The sequence below is a fragment of the Solanum dulcamara genome, chromosome 8 (assembly GCF_947179165.1).
Source record: "Solanum dulcamara chromosome 8, daSolDulc1.2, whole genome shotgun sequence".
NCBI classification, from domain to species: domain Eukaryota; kingdom Viridiplantae; phylum Streptophyta; class Magnoliopsida; order Solanales; family Solanaceae; genus Solanum; species Solanum dulcamara.
Window position 1 is genome coordinate 8,302,101 of NC_077244.1, and position 16,839 is coordinate 8,318,939.

Genomic DNA, 16,839 nt, shown 5'->3' on the forward strand with positions numbered 1-16,839 from the left:
TGGACCCCAAAATAACATGAAACATTATCCAGATCTATCTAGTGAGGGTTCAGTGAAGCGGTATATGATTTACTAATTCATTGGTACTGTTATGTCGAAAAAAGACGGTTTAAAATTAATTTCAATTTTTTAGAGAAAAAATCAATTTTAGAAAAAAAAAGAGTCGCCACTTAATTTTTTAAAGAAATTAAGAAAACTTAATTTAAAAGACCCTAACAGATTTAAGTCTTAAAAATTCAGAGAAAAAGGTACGAGGTTCTTATTTCCACTTTGAGAAGGTGTTAGCACTCAAAATGGCCGCTAACGTGCGGTTATCCGACGATTTGAAAAGTATTTGACTAACTTTAAAAAACATTACTTGTAAGTAGTAAAGATAAATATATTTATTTGAATAGTAAATCAACTTGAGATATTTGAGATAATTTATTAAGAAAATATATTCTATTAAATGACTGAGTAAATGGATTTTAAATATATTTAAAGAGAAGTGGTAGAGCTAATGTATTTTAGCAAAATTAAAGATGATTAAGACTTTAATTACATAAGAAAAATCATTTGAGCTATTTAGAATATTTATTTATTTTTTAGAGAAAGACACTTTAAACTCAATTGATTTGAAAGAACATCAACTTATAAAAAAAAAACTTTAAGATAATTTGAAAGAAAATTCTATTTTTTTTTAAATGTCTAACTAAAAGAAAAATATTTGAACAAAGTCATTTTAGAGCAAATTAACACAAAAATGGTTTCTCTTTTAAGGGGAGTTCGATTAAGTCAAACCAAACTAAAAATTAACATCTAAGCAAGTATACACAACCATAAATAAATTAAATTATTACAACCCAAATAAATAGAATAACAATATAAACAAAACAAAAATCCGGCCCAATACTTAGTTTCTGTACACCTGGACTAAGATATTGGGCCACCTGTATTTTGGGCCTTTGGCCCATTTCGTTTCTGTATATCATGATTATATATAAATATATATCAATATATACAGTCACCCTTTTTCTGTATCTCCTGTATATAGATTGTATATCAGCCTATTTTCTTCCTCCGGAACCTATAGTAAACCTCCTTTACATCTGCGTATCAGCTTTCAAAATTCGAACAAGGGTAAAGTTGACTCAAAATTCAATGATATGCGAGGATTTAGTCCAAAGATGGACTCGAATGGTGTCACATGCACCAAAATAAAATCATATAAGCAACTATTCATTTTAAATTGAACAAAGAAATATAACATAATATTTTAAGACAATAAATTGAAGATTGTCTTTCTATGTCAATTTGGAGAATGCAACTAGAAGTGCATATAAAGTAACATAGTGACTAACAACATGCATACATGTAAAAAAAAAAATAATAATAATATATATATATATATATATATATATATATATATATAGAAATATATTCAAATAACTAAAGAACATGAAATCAACCTATACATTAAACTAACTCAAATTTTAAAGCAAGATTTACATCAATATAGTGACTAACAACATGCATACATGTAGAAAATATATATATTCAAATAACTAAAGAACATGAAATTAACCTATATAGTAAACTAACTCAAATTTTAAAGCAAGATTTGCATCAATTAAGCCATGAAAAAATGAAAATTCTAACTCAATGATAACTTAAGTATATATTTATTATTTAAATCATGATAAAGAAGAAATTAAAAATATGAGAATCTATATGGTCAAACAAAACTACTAAAAAAATCATGAACGAAATTGAGATTTTTCTTCTTCTTTTTTTATAAGATGTCTCTACACTTTAAGCAAGACAAAAAAATTTCATTTTTTTTATCATTAATCTAATTGATTCTAACACATGCTAACTAAAAATAATTACAAATCAACTACATAGAAGACATGAAATAATTATTAATTAAGTAAATAAAATCGAGAAAAGATTCTTACCTATTTTCGGGCAGCGATTGAGACGACGAATTTGAGGGCGATGAACTCCTTTAACCTATCAAGAAATGAGAGAAAGAACTAAAAAAAATGAAAAATCCGAAACTAATTTTTTTTTTTATGATTTTCTTTTTTGTAGTATTATGTTCTTGCTTCCTTTTTTTTTCTTGTATGTTGATGAATATTGATGATTGTAGATTAATTCTCCCTTTTGTTCTTCTTCCTTTCTCTCCTTTTTTTTTTGTGTGTTCTTGATTATTTTTTTTGTGTGTGTGTTCTTGGTGAAAAAAATGGTGTCTCTCTCTTTCTTGTTCATCTTTTTTTTTATGAAGAAGATGAAGAAGTCTTTTAAAAAGAATGAGGTTGGTGAGAGTAATAATGAAGTTTTGAATAATGATGGGTTTGGTGGGGTGAAAAAGGAAAAAGAAAAAAAGGAAAAGGAAAAAGATGAAGATAGGAGAATAATGATGTTTGGGATTTTAAGAAAAGGTGGTTTAGGTGGGATTGGGAGGTGAAAAAGGAAAAAGTAGAAAGGGGTGGGTTAGTATTGTATAAGTATAATATATGTATTGTAGTAAGTTGGTGTTGGGCCAAAACTATTATAAGAATTGGGCTTTAGGTGAATAGGTGTTAGAATGTTGTAGTAATATAGGTTGTTGTTGTTATTGGACTTGTAGAGAGTGGATGACAATATTGGATTGAGATGAATTTGGGCCCAAATTTTGAGTTTAAAAAAAATGACTTGAAATTTGGTTAAGGGTGGAGTAAAAAAAATGGTTAGATTTATAAGAAAAAATTACTATATGAAAATTAATTTCGTTTGTGAAGGGTCAAAATTGGGTGTCAACAGGTACTTTCACACAAAAACATCTGTTGCACAGAACAAGACAGGGGAGTAGCGATCCAAGTGAAACATGTCACCCTCGAGGGTGCAATTGTCTTCCAAATAGTTCTCCATGGCCATTCCTTTTTTGAATGCTTCCCTATTCCCCAAAAGATTTAAATACTTCTTTGACAATAAACTTGGCGTCTTCCTGAAATGTTCACCAGTGAGTCACCAATCTGATCATTGAGAGATAGCCTCCAATTTCAGCAGCAAGTCATTAACATCTTCAAACTTGATGAGCCAACAATGTTCTAACTTTTGATAATGACAAAGGTGAACTAGGTTCATACACATTGCAGGATATAAAGATTAAAACAAAAAGGGCTACATCAAAAAGAAAATAAAAAGTCAACAGCAACAAACAAGAAAAATGATATAATTAGGACTTCGAAAAGGAAAAGAATTAGGTGGACAAATAGTTTTCCAAATAGGACTCAATAAGGTTTATGTTTGCATACTATAAAAGGGAAGCAACGGCATTAATTGCAGCGGCTTCTTAGAAAATCTGATCGAGAGTTTTCTGTCAAGCAAGAGGCAAAGCAGCAGTTCAAGAGAAAAACATTGAAGAAAGAAGAACTAGAGTTAGGTTTTCTTTCTGAAAGTTAATTCATGTGCTTGAACTCTACTTAGGAATATTATTGAGTTATAATTTTCTAAGGTAGAAAGTGAGGCTTGTAACAAAAAGTGGGTTTGAGTTTTTAGTGAGTTTGAGTTGCGATTATAGTTAATCGTTAGAGTTTAGGGATTTAAGTTAATTCCTTGATTATTGAGTTGTAATCTAAAACTGCTCTCTGAACGGTTAGTGAAGTTTGGTGAAAATCCTACGAGTGTAGGTTGTGGTTTTTCTTCCCTTGAGCAAGGAAGTTTTCCACAATAAATTTTGTGTCTTATTTTTACCGTTCACTTTCGTGTTACTAGTTCAAGAACCTGGTTGTTGAATTTGTTAGGTGGTATAAGTTTCTTCAATTGGTATCAGAGCAGGTCTTTTCACTCAAAGTTTCAAATCTTGAAAAGGATCAATGGTTGCACCACCCACCGCACAAGAAGGACAATAACAAACAAGACCACCACTATTCAATGGAAATACTACAGATGGTGGAAACACAGGATGATGAATTATCTGATAGGAGATAGTCCAGACCTTTGGAATGTTTTCCTTGATGGACCTATTATTCCTATGAAGATTGGAATAGATGGGATAACACAGGTACCAAAAGATAGGAAGGAGTGGAATACGGAAGACAAATTGTCAATTCAAAACTACGCAAGGGCTAAGAAAATTTTAATTTGTGGAATAGGTCCAGATGAATACAACAGAATATCTACCTGTCAGGATGCAAAAGCAATATGGGACACCTTGCAAACTACCTACGAGGGAACAAATCAAGTCAAGAAATCCAAGATCGATAATCTGAATTGACAGTATGAACTATTTAGAATGATGGATGGAGAAACAATTCAAGAAATGCATGCCAGGTTTACTGTCATAATCAATGAAATCTACTCTCTAGGAGAAGTAATTGCAACCAGAAAAGTTATCAGAAAACTCCTAAGTATTCTCCCTAAATCATGGAAAAGTAAAATAAAAGCGATCACTGAGGCACGTGATCTCTACACTATGATGATGGATGAACTCATTGGAAGTCTGCTGACCTATGAAACTAAGAAGAATCAAGAGAAAGAAATCAGAGGCAAAAGGAAAGAGAAGAAATTCATTTTTGGAATTCTGCATGTTAAACCTTGCAAGAATAGTATCAATATAAAGTGCTTGAGATAAGCTTAATATCCTTTATTTGCGATCTCACATAAGCTTGATCCCGAGGATATGAGCCGTTTCTCCCATGTCTTTCATATCAAAATGTAATGACAACCACTCCTTTACTGAATTCAACATGCTCACATTATTTCCTATAAGCAAGATGTCATTTACGTACAGTATCAAAATTGCTACTTTGTCTCCCTCCCATTTCTTGTAGATGCATGATTCATTTTCAAATTGATCAAAACCAAAACTCTTAATCGAATTGTCAAAATAAATGTTCCATGCTCTAGATACTTGTTTCAATCCAGAAATGGATCTCTTAAGTTTACAAAACATGTGTTCACTGCCACTTTCCTTGAAACCTTCTAGTTGTGCCATATAAATGCACTTATCAAGAGTTTCGTTTAGTAAAGTGTCTTGACATCCATTTGAAAATCTCATAATTGTAATGACAAGCAATGTCTAAGAGAATCCTACTGTACTTAAGCATAGCTACAGGTGAAAAAGTTTCCTCATAATCAATTCCTTCTTTTTGAGTAAACCCTTTTGCAACAAGCCTAGCTTTAAAAGTTTTCACTTTTCCATCCACACCTCTATTTTTCTTGAAGATCCGCTTACAACCAATAGGTTTACACCTATAGGTGGTTATACAAGATCCCAGACTTGATTAGAGTACATGGACTCCATTTAAGATTCATAGCAACAATCCACATTTTTATCATGTAGTGTTTCCACATAATTCAATGGTTTTGTATTAGGCTCTTTAGGAATTCTATCATATGATTCTCCTAAGAGCGTAAACCATTCCGACTTTCTAATAACTTTTCCACTACATCGACTAGCCACTGCAGGATTTGCTACTTAGTAAACTAAATTTGGAACATCCTGAACATTTTCCTCCACAGTTGCAGGTTGCTCGACATTACTCCTACTACTTTGGGGTATTAAAATGTCTTTAGTTTGCTCTAGAGAAACCTCTTCTGCAATCTCATGTACAGTTTTTTGCCTATTGGCATTTCTCCCACTACGAGGACGTAATGGAATGTCAACAACCATTTGTGGAACTTGTTCTCTTGGTACAGTACCAGTTATTCTTTTGGTTAGTTCATGTAACACAAGTTTACTTCTAGGAACATGGTTCATCAAATAGTCCTGTTCTAGAAATTTGGTATTTGTTGAGACAATTACCTTTTGTTCCTTAGGAAAATAAAATAAACCTCCTTTAGAGCCTTCCCGATATCCAATAAAAATGCACACTTCTGTTCTAAATTCCATCTTATCTATTTTTCCTTTTAGTACATGAGCTGGACAACCCCAAACTTGAATATGTCGTAGACTAGGCGCGCACGCATTCCATAATTCAGATGGGGTTAAAGGTACAGATTTCAAAGGAACCAAGTTCAGAATATAATTGGCAGTTTCCAAAGCATATCCCCAAAAACAAAAAGGCAAATCAAAATAACTTAACATTGATCTAACCATTTCTAGAAGAGTTCTATTTCTTCTTTCTTCCACACCATTTTATTGTGGTATTTATAGAGCAGAACATTGAGATGTAATTTCCAATTTTGATAAGTATTTAATGAATTCGGAAGAAAGGTATTCACCACCATGATCATATTGTAATGTTTGGATATGTTTGCTATGTCGCCTTTTCGTTTCTATTTTAAATTTCTTGAATTTTTCAAAGCATTCAGATTTACGGCGCAACATATCAATATAACCATATTTAGAGTAATCATCTGTGAATGTCACAAAATACTTAAAACCCCCTCTTACTTGTATGTTCATAGAACCACACAAATCAGAATAAATTAATTCTAACTTATTACCAGCTCTATTTCTTTTAGAAGGGAAAAGTCTCCTTGTCATTTTGCCTTCTAAATAGGATTCACAAGTTGGTAGTGCCTTCACTTTTAATGAACTCAGAGGTCCATCAGAAACCAACCTTGAAATTTTATTTATATTAATATGACTAGACGTAGATGCCATAAGTAAGTTTGACTCAATTCAGAAATTTGCTTTCTTTTATGAGAAATATCAATGTTGTACAGTTCATTTTGTTGTAGCATGTTATGGAAAACTTTATATATAAATAAATCATGTATCTTAGGAGCACTATGGATAAAAAAGTTATTATACTTAACAACAACACAATTATTAGCAAAGTAAACCGAGTAACCAACTTCCATTATTTTTTAAACTAAAATTAAATTCCTTCTTATCGAAGGTACATAGAGGACATTATTTGAAACAAGAATTCTGGAGGAACTAAAAGAAATCAAGACATGTCCTATAGCTATGGCTAGTGTTGGATCTCCATTAGCTTGAAAAACAGAAATTCCATTTTCACTTAGTTGTCGCTTCACTTGAAACCCCTGCAAAAAAGTACAGATATGATCAGTGGCTACGGAATCTACAACCCATAATTGGGTAGACACAGCTTCTAAATAGGTTTAACGATATTTAAACAAGAATTACCTTTGTTTTTCATCTTAGCTAGAAAATCAGGGCATTGATTTTTGTGGTGTTCTGGTTGCTTATAGCGAAGGCACTTACCTTTCGGTTTCATCACACCACCCCTAGCACCACCAGGTGTCACAGCCTTGTGGGGCTTTTTCTTCTTCTTTTGAAACTTAGCTGGTTTTGAAGAGGAAGGTTCAACCTTGTTAATTAAGAGTAGGGTCTCACCACTATCCGAAAAAAAAGATAGATCTTCAATAGAGCGCCTGTTGATGATCTCTAGCACTTGTATCTTCATCATAAAATGATGCAGGCCAAAAGGCATCAGTACATAAAATGTAAGTGTATGTAAAATGGCAGGAAGGAGAAACAGTCAATAGTACTCACCTCAATCCCCACAATCAACTTAAAAGAAAGGAACTCAATCGGAATGTTATAAGTCTAAGGCAAGAATAAGGTTTAGACAGAAATCAGTCTTATACAATCCAATCGAATCCAACCAGAATACTATCAAGACCTATGTGGGAGTTTCTACTATCCAACAACCATCACTTATGAGCCAGTGATAGTACAATAAGCCGACATTGTTACCACGTTCGTTCAATACATTGCTAGGATAAGAACAAATCAACCAATCATGGATCCAAAATTAATCAAGTCCTATCATGTCGGAATAATAAATTAGGAAACATCCTACTTCATGGTTAAATCCTCTCCTACGTTTGGCGATGTAGTTATTGGGTTCGAGTTATTGCTTACTCTTACTCAATTTAGTGCTCGATACTTCTCCTAAGATTCAAAGATAATAATACAATCAACCCAAATCAAACCAAATCAATAAGTCTCAATTGGACTCTTATCAGTTCATCAGTTCTATAAAATTAATCCTTTCAACAAATCAATTTCTCAATCATTTATTTAAAAGAAGTTTGGACAACCATTTATGACAACATTCAGTTGAGACCATTCACTTGGGTTCATTTATGAAATTATAAAGGACTATCAAGTTCACCAACACTATCATCATGCTCACATCCCAATCCCAATCATGCATTCACAAATTCAAGGCTCTAGACTCAATTCTTTGCATATACATTCAATATCCATCATCATACTGTCAGAGTTTATGAAACAGGTAGTTCAAATCATTTGTTTAAGAAACTAGTTCCAGGAAAAGCATTAATTTCTCAATAATTAGTAAAACATATTAATTTTAAGAAATAAGTTCTCAAGAAATACAATCATGGGACTCAATCCAATCACTATCAATCTATCACAATCATGGGCACATAGAGGAACAAAGTCCATGTTTTAGCTCAACCTTACATACCTGAAAGTTAGAGGGAACGCTTGAAACTTCAAGGGATTGCTCGAAGACCTTGAACCCTAACTTTCTTTCCTTTCTCCAATCGCATCTCTCAAGAAAGTACAAATGTGAATGAGAGAAAAACCTTATTGGGTATGATAAGGGACTGATTGTTAGTCCTTAAATGTGTAGGGTTCAGTTGGAAAAAGGTGGGAAAAGACCAAAATTTCCTTTATTAAAATTGGGCGGGAACTCTTCATGGAAATCCACCATGGCCCGTGAAGCTCACCACGGTCCGTGGTGATGCCTGTGGTCCTGGACTTGGTTTCTGCTAGGGGGGTTAATCTTCACGAGGGCCACCACGATCCATGATGGCCACTACATGCTTGAAGGCTCTCATGATGTCACCTTATCCAAAAGTTCTGAGGGTCAAGTTTCACGAACCCTTTACACGGTCTGTGGTAGCCAATACAGATCGTGAACATCAACTTTGGTCCTTATATGCTTCAGGGTCCTGGGGTAAGGATCACAAATGGCTTTACGGCCCGTGGAGAGCACCACGGGCCGTAGGCTCTCCGTGGTCCTTCCCTCGACTCTTTTAGTGATGCCAGATCTCATTCACGTACCATATTCATGGGCCGTGAAGCTAATTACGGAACATGAAGGGTCTCATGGTCAGCCTATGGTGCAAGTCTCCAGTTCATTCAGAGTTAGTTTAGGCTAAGGACTTCGGGTGTGTTACACGATGTCTCTAAAGTTACCATAGATTAAATTCTTCTTGAGCTTCAGCAATGATGATGTATCATCTCTATAAACACACTCACAACAATTATTGTTCTGATACCATGTAAACGTTTAACTATCTAATCTACCATTGATGAATGAGAAACAACTGAGAGAAAGGAAACTAAGAGAAGAGAAGATAGATTGATTAATGTGCTGATTGTACTTGATCTCACACTGTACATGCTCTTTACGTAGAGAGAAATATCTTGTGCTCTAAGAAAGCTCACTAAATAGTGTGAGCTAACTAACAGAATTTTGTTATAACTTCCCTAACTAACTGGACAACTAACTCTGTTAACTAACTATCTAATAAATACTCCTCAACAGCTAAGCATCAATTAACAACTATCATGAAAAATATCATCCATTCCTGAAATACCATCATTATAAGTTGGTCATTCTTCACAACCATAAAAGACCATTCTTGGTGCATATGTTTGTTCCCCTATGCCAGAGCTCACAATGGCTTTGAGAAAAAAATTGTACTCATTTAAGCCAAGATTCTTATCTCTTCTAATCATTTCTTCACAAAATCTTGTGCTAAGCATTTGATCATCGGTTGTTTTGTAGCATTGATAGTTTAAAATGTAACATTTTTGGTGCCTTTTGTGATTTATGATATTCCATATTATGATGAATAGACAAAATATTAGGAGGCCATATAAGAAAAGGGAAATGGAATCCATGAGAAAAAGAAAAAGTAGGCAGTATTTAAAAGTGGTCCAATAGAGTTATGTTATGACTAATTTATATATATCAAACTTCTATACATACAAAAGAGCAGACATAATATATAAACAAATATTTAAACTTAGTCTCTGACAAGTAAACATTTTAATTTTAAGTATACACATATAGATACCTCAATTCGTATTTATTGTGTTAATTGAACACTTCAACTTATAAAATGATCATCTAGAAATACCTCAAAAATTTATGTGTCACGACAACGCGGGTGTCCATGAGACATATTGAGGACGAGTTTGAGTGTTTTGTTGTCAGTTAAAACCAAATTAAACTGTCTAGATGTGCATTCTCAAAGTTCGAGTACTATTTAGTTGTCATATAAAGCCAAATATAAGTGTCTGTTTATGTATGACATATAATTTTTTGTAATTCACTCAATTCCCAATAATTATTTGGCATTAGAATATAAAGTTTATAGGTTTAGAATTTTATGTGTTAAAATTATTGTATTTTAAATTAATAATTTATATTATTAAATGGTTTTTGTTTTTTAAAATACGAAGTTTTAACCACCAAATTACTAAATCTGGTCAGTACTTTGCTCTCCGACTCCGCCCCTATTGATCGGTGCATGGTTTCTTAACGATAGTATCAATTTATGTACTATGGAAGTGGAAATATTTTTGTCAAGTTTCTTAATTAGCTTGCCACAATTTTTTTCCGCTTAATTAAGGAACCACAATTTGATTAGGGATGACAATGGAGCGTACAAATGCTGAGCAAGATAGGTTAGAGCTTTTGTTGGGGTGGATGGTCAGGTTAGGCTCAAATATTTTTTAATAAAATTATGCATAGTAGGGTGGGTTTGCGGATTGCAAATTTAATTCTTATGATCTTAAATTAAAATTTAAATCGCGAAAAATTATACACTAATCAATTTTGTTCTTCTCTTGTAGACAATAGTTGGTCATAAATTGCTCCAAAGAAATTTGATTTATAATTAATAAATATGCTACCCCTCCATAAATTTATAAATGAAAAAATGATTTATTATTGTTGAAAGAAATAACAGTATTGACGTTATCATTTAATCAAGAAGTCAATTTATGATTCAAAGGGAGAATAGATTTGGTCATTTGGACAGTACTACTAATTCTAGTTCTTGCTGTATATTGTGTATTGTGTTTAGATTATTTCACTGTTATTATTGCTTCTTTCTTGTAACGACATGTCCCCGTTATTAGGAATAGGCCAATGGAGAAGGATTTTCGAGCTAGAAAACTTCGGGTAGTAACTTCAAAAAATTTAGCCTAGGCAAGACTGAGATGAATTTTGAGTTAGGTAAAGTCTAGGGTAGTCATTTGAATGATGAAAGGTCAAATCTCTAATTTGATTGGAAAAACAGATAGCAAAGACGATACAGAGCATTTACTGCTTTGCAGAATTACATTCAGGTGAGTAAAACTCCCAAAATCGAATTTGCCGTGAAGGACATATTTTAGTACGTCCTTAGAAGATGGTGTGTTGTGAAATGGGGATCTGGAGCACATACTCCGAGCTCACTATTTTTGCATATCCCACCAAGCGGGATTATTCTTGCCAGAATGGGATGGGTTCCGCCAGAGTGGGGCAGTCGCGATTTAAGTCATGAAAAACCCTGAAACAGTCTTTTCGGCAAAATCAGTTTCTAAAACTTCAAGAGGCGACCTAAGGTAAATTCTACCAATTTTCCACGAATTTTCATGCTTAAGGTAAGGATTTTACTCCCTTAATTCATACTTTGATTCTTAGAACCTACAAAGTATGGTTGGTAGTCATTGGGGGAGGGTTGAATTAGAAATTAATGGTGGTAAATAGCCCTAGGGTGAGGTTAAAATCATGGGTTTTGCCTAGGGTGTAAATTGTACTATATTTCATGATAGTTATACCATTGTGTTGATCTTTTTATATGTATTTACTGTTTTCTAGACCAAGAATGAGAAGAAAAAATCCGAAAAGGGAAGGATCTTGCAGTGTAAGATTGTTGAAGCTTGAAATTGAGGTAGGTGATGGTGTAGTTTACCATATGTGTTTCATATACTTGTTAGTTTGGAGGAGCTAGTTGCAATTCTTGATCATAATGTCTGGAATTTAAGGACTAAGGAGATCAATATGGTTAAAGTGCAATGAAAACTTTGTTCGGTAGAGGAAGATACTTGGGAGACTGAGAAAGTAATGCGAGTCAAGTATCCTTAACTGGTCGACGAAACAGGTACTACTCTATTTTTACTTTAGCCCTGTTTCCCTAGTTAGTCATTGGGGGACGAGTGATGGGTAAATTGGTATATATTGTAACAACCTATCCCTGTCGTTAGGATAGGCCAATGGGAAAGGATTTTTGGGCCAGAAAACTTTGTGTAGTAACTTCGGTAAAATTTAGCCTAGGCAAGACTTGGACGAATTTTGAGTCAGGTAAAGTCTATGGTGGTCATGTGAATGATGGAAGGTCAAATCTCTAATTTGATTGGATATACTGATAATCAAGATGATACGGAGCATTTACAGCTTTGCATAATCGCATTTAGATGAGTAAAACTCCCGGAATCGAATTTGGCGTGAAGGGCATATTTTAATACATTCTTGGAAGGGGGTGTGTTTTGAAATGGGGGCTTGGAGCACAAAATCTGAGCTCACTGTTTCTGTATATCTCGCTAGAGTGGGATAGTCCCACAAAAGCGGGGCAGTCGCGACTTAAGTCGTGAAAAACCCCATAAACAATCTTTTCTGCAAAATCAGTTTCTAAATCTTGAAGAGGCAACCTAGGGTGAATTCTACCAATTTTCCATAGATTTCCACGCTTAAGGTAAGGATTTTACTCCCTAAATTCATACTTTGATTCCTAGAACCTAGAAAGTATGGTTGGTAGTCTTTGGGGGAGGGTTTGAACTGGAAACTAATGATGAAAAATTGCCCTAGGGTGAGGTTAGCATCATGGGTTTGGCCGAGGGTGTGAATTGTACTATATTTCATAATAGTTAAGTCATTGTGTTGATATTTTATATGTATTTACTGCTTTCTAGACCAATAACGAGAAGAATAAACTCAGAAAAGGAAGGTTCTTGCATTGTAAGGTTGTTGAAGCTTGAAATTGAGGTAGGTGATGGTCTAGTTTCCCGTATGTGATTCATATACTTACTAAATTGATTCATAATATGCATGTGTATATGAATAGGGAAACATACTAGATTATGTAAGAAATGATCGCTTGTGTTATATTCCGTATTTTTGCACATTGGACTAATCATGAGCTAACGGGTATAAATTCAAGGACTTTTAATTTTGAATTTTAAAATGGCATGATTTGTTGTAAATGACAATTTATATGGATAATATATGTGAAGTTAAAGACATCTCAAGAAGGACCCTTGAGCCAAATCAAAGTAGAAGCCATCAAATATTATTTTCTTAAAGTCACATTTTCGGGTAAGCTGACTTCGAGAGGCCATAACCCTTTATCATTTGGTTATTTGCAAAAATTCTCAAAATTAAAGTTGTATAAAATTGAAATATCTTTTCAACCATAGTCGTGGGTATGGAGGCAACATCAGGATAAGGAGATATGAATGTTTTAAGGCAGAAGGGTCAAGCTGAACAATGGATTCGGCCCAACCCGATTCCAACTCGGGTCAGGCTCGATACCCACATTATTTAAGGGATATTTTCAGATTTCTTTCTAATTATCAAACCAAGAAATATCTAAAAATTTCCAGAGAGAGAGAGAGAGAGAGGAAGATCTTAGAGAGAAATACCAAATCCGACCAAAATCCAAGTCCCAAAATCTGAAGCTCATGAAGAGAAACGTATTGTACGTCGCGTTGCCTTCAATTTAAGATAAACATCAGCCAAGAAGGAGAGTGTTAATGGGGTTGATGTACACTTGAGGTAATATTAAAGTCCATTTTTCATTGTTAACAAGTTTATTTAGAGTTTTAATAGATTAGAACGGAGAAAATAACGTTATAAACTCGTTTGCTGATTTGTTGAGATTTATGAGTTAAGGGGATGTTTTAGGTGGATTAAATGGATGGAATTAGCTTAGTGATGATGTATAATAATGTTTGATATTGTTTTGATGTTGTTGATGAGTTGTTGTTCTTGAATTTGGAGGAATAAGGTGTGTGGAGATTGTAAGTGTTCAAATCCATTTTTGGGATTGCGTAGCTAGTGGTAATTCTTGAATATCTCATTGTGTAGACCTTTGATTATAGAAAATAAATATTTTTTGGAAATATAATACACGTACCTACAACTTTTATGTTTATGTTGGAGCCTATATCTGCTGTTATTATGTCAAAAAAAGAAGATGAATCATAAGACGAGTTCTGTCCATATTCTTGGTTGAAAAATCCCTCATGTATAGCTGTTAGTGTTTTGATGATACCGTTTTGTAAAAAATGAGTTTTGAATTGATTTCTTTTGGATTGAAAACTTAATACATAGATCTAAAAGTTTCATGAAGGTCGTCAAGTCCAGTTTTGCCATTTGTAATTTCAAAATTTAGATACAACTTGAGGTACTCGGCTTTCCAAACTTACTGTTTTGGTAGCATAATTCGGGTGGCAACATTCTAGGCTTATTGTCAATAATAAATCTTATTTTATGTCAATATTTAGATTATTGATATTACTTGATGATTATATGGCTGGTTTGGAAGTGGGGAAAGTGAGCGGTATAGGGAGGTGCTGTCTAATATTTTTTAGAAATAACCTACTAACGATAGAGTACATTTTATTCCTCTCCATAGCTTAACCATAGTGCTTAATATTTTAATATAGGTTGAGACAATATTGGACAACATATACGTATAAACGCTAAAGGTATGTAAAGCTAACCCTTCCTTCTTTTGGCATGACCCATATGAAACGAACGGACAACGAATGTATAAATTCCAAAGAAGCTCTTATTCTTAGATATACTAGGATGGCTAATGTTCTTGATTTTCATAACTTATATCGTTATGTCTTGACTCATGTGTATGCTTCCAGCCGTCCTAGTTGGTATAACTCATATTTTGGTATAATTCATATTTCGGTATAATTCATATTTGGTATAATTCATAAAGACAATAGAAGAGTACTTGAAATGACTATTGTCTTGGTTTTCAAATGATGGTTCGTTTTGATTATTCTACTAAGTCTTCGATGATGATGAAATTACACATGGTTGCTAATGATACCCTATTCATGCATATTGTTATGGTATGATCCACCGAGTCTCTTATTAGAGGGCCGGGTACGTTGTCATATATGATTCCACTATATTATCCACCGAGTCCCTCGCTAGGGCCGGGTATGCATATTTTACCACATTATTCACCGAGTCCCTAACTAAGGTTGGGTATGATATATGATGATGCAATGATATGATTATGGCACTGAGACCCATGACGGGCCTGGTACTGTATATGTGTACACAACTTTATTCACCGAGTCCCTTACTAGAGGGCCGGGTATGGTATATGTATATGACGATATGATGATGTGATGATATGATAATATGATGACACGACTTTATTCACCAAGTCCCATGATGGGCCGGGTATGGCATATGACAATGGTAGGTATAACTTCATTATAAAATACAAGTATAGTGATTTCTTGATTTACATACTTGTCTCCTAAATCTCTACTTTAGATGTGATCTCATTTATGATATGTTATGATTTATATACTCAGTACATATATCGTACTGACCCCCTTTCTTCGGAGGGCTGCGTTTCATGCCCGCAGGTACAGACGTTCATTTCAGAGATCCACTAGCTTAGGATTTCTACTCAGCGATTTTGAAAGTGCTCCATTGTCCCGAAGCCTAGACTTTTGGTATAGATATTTTGATGTATATATTTGTTTATCTAGGGGTACGGCGGGGCCCTGTCCCGTCATATGTTATGGTTGATATTCTTAGAGGTTTGTAGGCATATGTGGGTTGTATATAGACATTGTCCAGCTACGTTAACGATTTATGTGGTCAGGGACATTACCTTTTGTAGAGGCAGCCTTGTCAGCTTGCGTATATGTATATAGTGGGACATTCCTATATGTAATGACAACCTTGTCAGCTCACATACTATGTTATCTTTTGACGATTATGACTCCCAGGAGACATGTGAATTTGGGGTGTATATATATATATATATATATATATATATAAGATAGTTGAGATGACATTCTATTTCCTTAAGTCTCATATCATGTTTAGTTGCGAATTGATTATAGATAACAAGTGTGTATATGAGTGCCCAATTCGGACACTAGTCCCGTGGGCCGTGACAACTTGCTGGCCTGTTTTTGTGATGAACCTGTTCTTGGTGATATAAATTCTGTAAATACGGAGTGTATTTGTGATTGTAGACAAAATAGAAGAAGAGATGTATCCCAATTTTTTTGGTTAATCTGTCAACGTTCTAGTCGTACGTGTCTTTCAATAAGTAATTAGTAATTGTGAATTTAATAATGGGAAGTTGAGAGTTTTTAGAAAGTAAATAATAATATCAGATTTTTACCTTATTTACTGTAGTATATTTATGACTGTATTACTGTATACAGTGGCGGAACCAGAAAATTTATGAAGGGGGTTCAGCATTTTATTACCTAAAATCAGAAAAAAATGTGATTATTCGGATTCGGACCTGCGAGCTGAGAGACAAACTAAGACAAAATATTGAACCCCTTTGCCACTGAGCTAGTCCCTTGGCTTATGTTCAGGGGGTCAATGTTAAATATATACTCATAAATTAAAAAGTTTATCTTATATATACAGTGTAATTTTTTAACGAAGGATGAACCCCTTGGATAACACGTGGGTCCGCCCCTGATTGTATGTATAATTTTGCATGTACTACTTTTGTTCTGAATATAAGATTGTTTCGACATAAAACTTATCAATTGTGGATTTCTTGACATTTCGTCAAGAGGAGGTTACAACTTTCGTTTTACTATTCATGATTTCGATACATTCACAATTGAGAAATCTCGAT

General features: G+C 33.9%; 1 long non-coding RNA gene across 1 annotated transcript; it reads right to left on the reverse strand.

The window, feature by feature from the left end:
• Nucleotides 1-807: 807 nt before the first annotated feature.
• On the reverse strand, nt 808-2,382 carry LOC129898976 (uncharacterized). Its single transcript, XR_008769455.1, has 2 exons — nt 1,938-2,382; nt 808-1,099 (listed from the first exon to the last, which is right to left on the reverse strand). It is a non-coding gene; the product is annotated as an uncharacterized LOC129898976 (long non-coding RNA).
• Nucleotides 2,383-16,839: the final 14,457 nt, after the last annotated feature.